Consider the following 6433-nt stretch of genomic DNA (forward strand, 5'->3'; position numbering starts at 1 on the left):
TTAAAAGTATGTATTTTAACATTCACATCATAAATTTAAATTTTAGAACTAATCAAATCCAATTTTGTGGGATTGTCTGCAACAGAAAAATAAAGTTTGATATTACAACTTAATGTATTAATTTAAAAAAGTATTTTCTAGATATTAATATTCAAGGAATGTATACGTAGGGAATAAATTTTCTAAAATATTAAATCTAGTAGTGCTATTTACGTTCGATAGTTCTCGAAATATAGCTTTTTAAAAAGCAACATTTCGAAAAAAATGTACTGAAAGAATAGTAGTTAGTGAATTTATTTTGAAATATCTATATCTCAAAAACCATTCGACGTACAAATGTCTAATATACCAAAACAAACAAATTAAAGCTAGTTTAATGTACTATTAAGTAGTTCCTGATGTTTGTCTTCTTAGGAGTAGTAGTTTCCTATTTGTTAAAATAAATTGAGTTGTTGTTGTTCGGACAATAAGTTTGATTTACGAAAAAATATATTTCAGAAATATTGTTGGTATGGAAATGTTTTTTTTCCATTAGACGTACAGATGTCTGTCTACAATCAAATTAAAGCTAGTTAAATTTACTATAAAATGGTTTAAACCATTTATCTTTGTAGGAGTAGTAGTTTTTATGACATTTGACAAAATAAATTCACAAAATGTCGATTTCTAGTTTGGATAAAATAATTGATTTTTGAAAAAATATATTTCAGGAACCCTAAGACGTAAATATGTCTGCCAGCACAAAAAATGAAGGTAATCTAACATACTATAAATTAGTTTATGATATATATCTTTGTAAAGGTAGTAGTTTTTATGATATTCACATATAAATATACATTTTGCACATGAAAATTTGTACGAACAACTATAAATCAATCTGTTTTACCAAATATCTTGAAAACTACTACTATTATGAAATTAAATTTAATAAACGACTTTATAGTCCATTCAAATAGCTTTAATTTGAGTGCTAATAGACATCCGTACGTCGAATGGTTTTTGAGATATAGATATTTCAAAATAAATTCATTAACTAACTAATCTTTCTGTACATTTTTTTTTAAATGTTGCTTTTTAAAAAGATATATCTCGAACTATAGAACGTAAATAGCTCTGCTAGGTTTAATATTTTAGAAAATGTATTCTACTTTAAATGATGTTCTCTTAGGTTTTCTAGTGTTGTTGGTAGTTTTAAAGATATAGAGTTCCAAATGAAAAATTATTTTTTTTACGTTTTGAAACAGTTGCCATTTTTTATTCCCCCTACCAATACTTGGCAGACCCATAAATTTCGACTAGAAATTATACATAGTTTTTATTAAAGTAATGAAAATTCGGGATAAAATAGCAGCCTTTTTTTCTCCTTTTGGGCTCTTGTACTAGAGGGTTGATGCCTGGAAACGACCACTGGGTGTTCCAGTTCCTCATGGGGTATGTTTCCAAGCAAAAATATTAATCCCTTATACCTACTTGTAGGGTTCTGGAGATGGTTGAGCACGTCGTACTTTTTTTTTTCCTTTTCCTACGTCGGCCCAAGACTCCCGTTGGAGTCCTACACTGCGCACGTCGTACTTGTCAGTACTTCTTATGGGGCACTGACGGCAAAGCTAATGAGAGAAACAGTCCTCTACCTCCTGTTGGAGATATTCAAATACACGGAATTATTCGTACTACATAGCCTTTGTGTATGGGTGGAAGGAAGCAGTTAGTCAAACCCTCTTCTCCTTTGGTAGTGGACAAAATAAATAGACCAGCGATGCCACCGGACGGAACAGAAGAGCAAGTATGCAAAAATATTGAGAAGTTTATTATTATGATAGTAGCAGGAGGTTATAAAGCAGGCATGCATTGGTTTACTGATACAGGTGTTTACCTTGCAAGCAGGGTAGGGTGAAAATAAATAAATAATATTAGGAAAATAGATATTGTAAAACTTTTTATCCAAAGTTTTGACAGGAAAAAAAATATTTCGTGATTTTTTTTATTTTTATTTTACGACTAGCACAAAAGCCCCGCGTTTTTATTCGTGTTAAATTTGTATTATACAGGGTGTTCAGAAAGAGTAATATTAAAAAAATAAATTAAAATCTCATAGGAAAGGGATTTATTTATTAAAAATGGAGACAATGGAAAATGATTTGGTGATAATAATATTGTCTAAATAGGGTACAGAAACAGTGAGAATTATTTGTTCCCCAAATTGTAAAGAGAAGCCTGGGTATTACAACGGTTTTCGGAATTTTAGTAGCTATCGGAATCTTTTTTATTTATTTATTTTTTATCGTTCATGCTTTCAATATAATCCGTGAATTTTAACCAGTAAAAAAATATATAATAATAAATCACAATAAAGGATTCCCTCGCTACTAACATTCAAAAACCGGACTGCGTCTTAAAAGCTGTCTCTTAGTAATTCGAAGAACTAGTAATTCTCAATCATGTTTTTACATCATTGATAATATAATACTTACTCGCAACTTACTAAATCATAGGGCAGTACGAATTCATTATACTATGCTTTTGTCCATGCTTTTAAATTTTTATGATCTTTCAAAAACAAGAACTAAACTTGAACACTCTTGAATTTGGCTTATTAACATTACATTCCTAAATATTTTTTTTTTTAATTTACATTACTTATTTACTTAAAAACTACTAATAAGAAATGACAGATAATAATAGAATCAGATATAGGAGAAAGAAAGAAAATATACTGGATGGATTTTAAAAAGTTAATGCTCAAAACGAAGCTATGAGAATACCAATGACGAAATTAATGCAAGTAGGAAATTTTTCGAAGAGTTGATAGCTCAGCTGAGATAATTGGGATCGATAGAAAACTAACTTAAAGTAATTAAATTACTATTTATGATTAAGTTATTATTTACTTTTAAGTTTTTCAAATTAAATAACTTTTACTTCCAAATCACTTTCAATCTAGAGGTAAAAATGAAGAAAGTTTAGATAAAGATGATATTTATGATGAGAAGATAGCTGACCTTGGGGAGATGGTTGGAGGTGCAGTCAGAGAAGAACACAATCAAGTTAAACATTTATTTATTAGTACTAATACTTCAGCTAGAATTTATAGCCTGCATCAGGCTATGAATAAAAGGACGTATAGGGTGATTAGAAAATAACTAGCATTATGGATACATAAATAGTGTTAATTCATGTCTATTAACACCATTAATGTATTTATAATGTTATATGTATATGTAATCGTTCGTTGCTATCTTGTTTTTTGTTCTTTGGCCTAATGAAGGCGAGAAATCCTGGCCGAAACATTGGCACTAATAAATAAGTTTTTTACTTATTTATGTTCTTCTCTGACCGCAAGCCCAACCATTGTCTCCTGATGAAGATTATAATCAGGACAGAATTTAATGTAAACAATAAAAGAACTGTTAGCGACAAAGTTCCTTCATTAACATCTGATTTATTCCTAATCTTGTTTGGAAAATTGATCATTTAATGTATATCTTTATTATCTTGTTTGAGACTTGTTGTTTTATTCACTTATAACAAAATAAATCCATCTAGGATTATCATGGACAATCTTATTTGTAATGTCACAGCCTCACATTAATTAATAAAATCTGGAGGCTATTAGCCCTGGTCATATATAATATAGTCAAAATTAACTTATATACACAAAAACAATAGGAAAATCATATTTACTTACATTCCCCACTAATAAATTTAAATATAAATTCTATTATTTCCAAATTATGGACTAACATTAGGCTTAACCACAACAATACTACTTCATGTACTAATATTGTTTCACAGATAATATTGTTGAGAATTGGCTCAATGATAAAACATAACTTGTGGTGCAGAACATTGTTGATTGTTCAGTTTCATTTCTTGCAGACATATTCAAAGAACAGGCATATAGTGACTATAAATTTATTTTAATGGGGAATCAAATTACAATAAAAATTGTTTTACATTTTTACACATTCCTTTTTATTCACAAAATAACTTTTTCATACAATATTCTTTTCTAACTCTTGAGCTCCTAAAGTCAAACAAATATACTCAGTGTTTTTATACAATCATTCCACATTTTTTTAAAATGTTTCTTACTCCATATCAAGTTGCCATAGCCAGTAACCTTACATCAGTTTAACACTTATATTATGATATTATTGCACTAATATTATGATTACAGAACACATTAAAAAGAGATATATATAATCTTGAAATGATATTAAACATTTTCTTTTTTTAAATTTTAAATAAGTACATACAATTAAGGGGGAAAAAACAGCAAATTAAATTGTATAACTTGGGGCACAATTATAAGTTGGATTGCAAGAATCTTGGAATCTTTTGATCTCTATAATAAATAGTTTCTACTAAACAAAAAAAATAAAAATACGACTATTTACATTGTGTTCAAATTAAAATATAATACAAAATATAGTTACATCACTAAGAACTTAAGTTCAGGAAATAAAAAATAAAAATTTCCATTGTGGATACTAGAATCAATCATTACCAGATATTTTGAATAACTTCTTAATGACCACACTTGGTATATCAAGGTACAATCAAGTGATCTTTTGATGTTTAATATCTACTGTTGGGGCGAGGGGCTTTTCTTAAATGAAACCAACTTACCTCTTCCCCATAAGAAAATTGTTCGCTGGTTCGGTGAGATAGTAAAAAAAATAAAACGGAGGACCTGCAAAGATTGTAAACACAAAAATAATAAAGAAAAAAAATAGAGAATAAAAAAAAACCCTTCCAAACTGGTATACAAATTTAATAAAATTAAAATATAAAACAAAAATAAAAAAAAACTGTTGCTGTTGTTATAAAAAAATAAAGACGTGTAATGAAATAAAATAAAATATTTTGATATATACATATAAACAAATTGCTTCTCTTTATACTAAAATTAATTAAAATGACTCAATAACGATAAAAATGCTGCATGGCTTGATGAAGGAAAAAAATCACTCACAGTAGTGGTATGCGCATACCGCTCCAGTCCGGAACATCCGCCGTCTTCAAACGTCGATTGGTGGGTGAGGGTCCTGAATTGCACCCCAGAAAACTCTACGTTGTGAGCAGGTGGGTGTCTCTCAATATGTAGGTAGCTCCTTGGCTCCAGGCAGCGGACTGTAGACTCAACACTCCCTTATCAGTATACCTAAAGGCCTTAATCCCATTGCAATTCGCAATGTTGTTGTATACGCCGAGCCGCAGCGATGTATTTCTATTATACACGCATATCACAACAAGCCTCCTTCCTTAACTATATTTACGTTATAAATTCTAACGTAATTTTAATTACAAAATAAAAGTGAATTGTTATTAAAAAAAAAAGCAATTAACTTATAATTAACAAAAAAATACAAAACCCAATTGGAAGTAATAAAATTAAACTAAAGAAAAGAAAAATATACTTTTGGGCTTTAACATCTACTGAGGCACTTTATTGTAGAGGGCCAAAAATAGCATCCCTCCAGGAAGAACTCCAGCTTCCCTCTGTGCTGGAGTATATAGGCCGGAGGCACATCAAATTCTTTCAACCTACTATTTATGGAAATTGCCCCTCCAACAAGACCTGGGAGGTGGTAAAGCACAGTCCTCGTGGTTGACGTCCTCGCCAGGGAAGGACTTCAGACTTTGCAGTCTGAAGTCATTCACACCATTACCACCACCAGCCAGAATGCTCCCTCCCCATTCTTTGTAAGTCCCCTGGCTATCATGCTACGATTGTAAAACCACCTTCAGCAGACCCTGTAAACCTTTCTTAAAATGCCATGGGGCAAAACAAGATTAATTTTAATGCAAGTATACATTGTATTTGTTTATAAATAAAGATATTGAGGTTATAAAAAAAAATTCTGTAAAGAGCAATAAAAAATGAACTAAGAACGAACTTGATGATTAACTAAAGGAGAAAAATGGAGAAACTGAGACGGACAGAAAATTGAAAATCATAGGCAGCCAAGCACATCCTATCTCTCAAATCGCAATCATACGTACAAGGTTTTGTTATATTTAGTTAAACTGTTGTATTCTTGGAAGGAGCAAATTTTATATTCGTTATTTGCACCTCCCAAAACTCTAAAATATGAATTTTTATAGCATCTCAAAAATAAAAATTTATTATAGGACATTGTTGCCTTCTAAGTGAAAGTTGTGTGATGTATGCAACAACCACAATTGGTTTGTAACAAATATGCCATGTTCATCTTTCAAGATAAGGTTGGTTGATGTAGTATCCTATAATGCATTGCTAGTGTATAAACAATCCAATTCAATGAAAGCATCATAAAATTTACCATCTATTTTGTAGATTTAACAACAAAAAAAGAAGACGTACATCTGAGGAGTGTAGTTAGAACAACACACAAGAAATATAGGATTTGTGATCTCTGTATCAAGTAGATTCTCAAATACCACACCATTT

Source organism: Halyomorpha halys, unplaced genomic scaffold (genome assembly GCF_000696795.3).
Source record: "Halyomorpha halys isolate HHAL.00 unplaced genomic scaffold, Hhal_1.1 Scaffold38.1, whole genome shotgun sequence".
In the NCBI taxonomy this organism is placed as follows: Eukaryota; Metazoa; Arthropoda; class Insecta; order Hemiptera; family Pentatomidae; genus Halyomorpha; species Halyomorpha halys.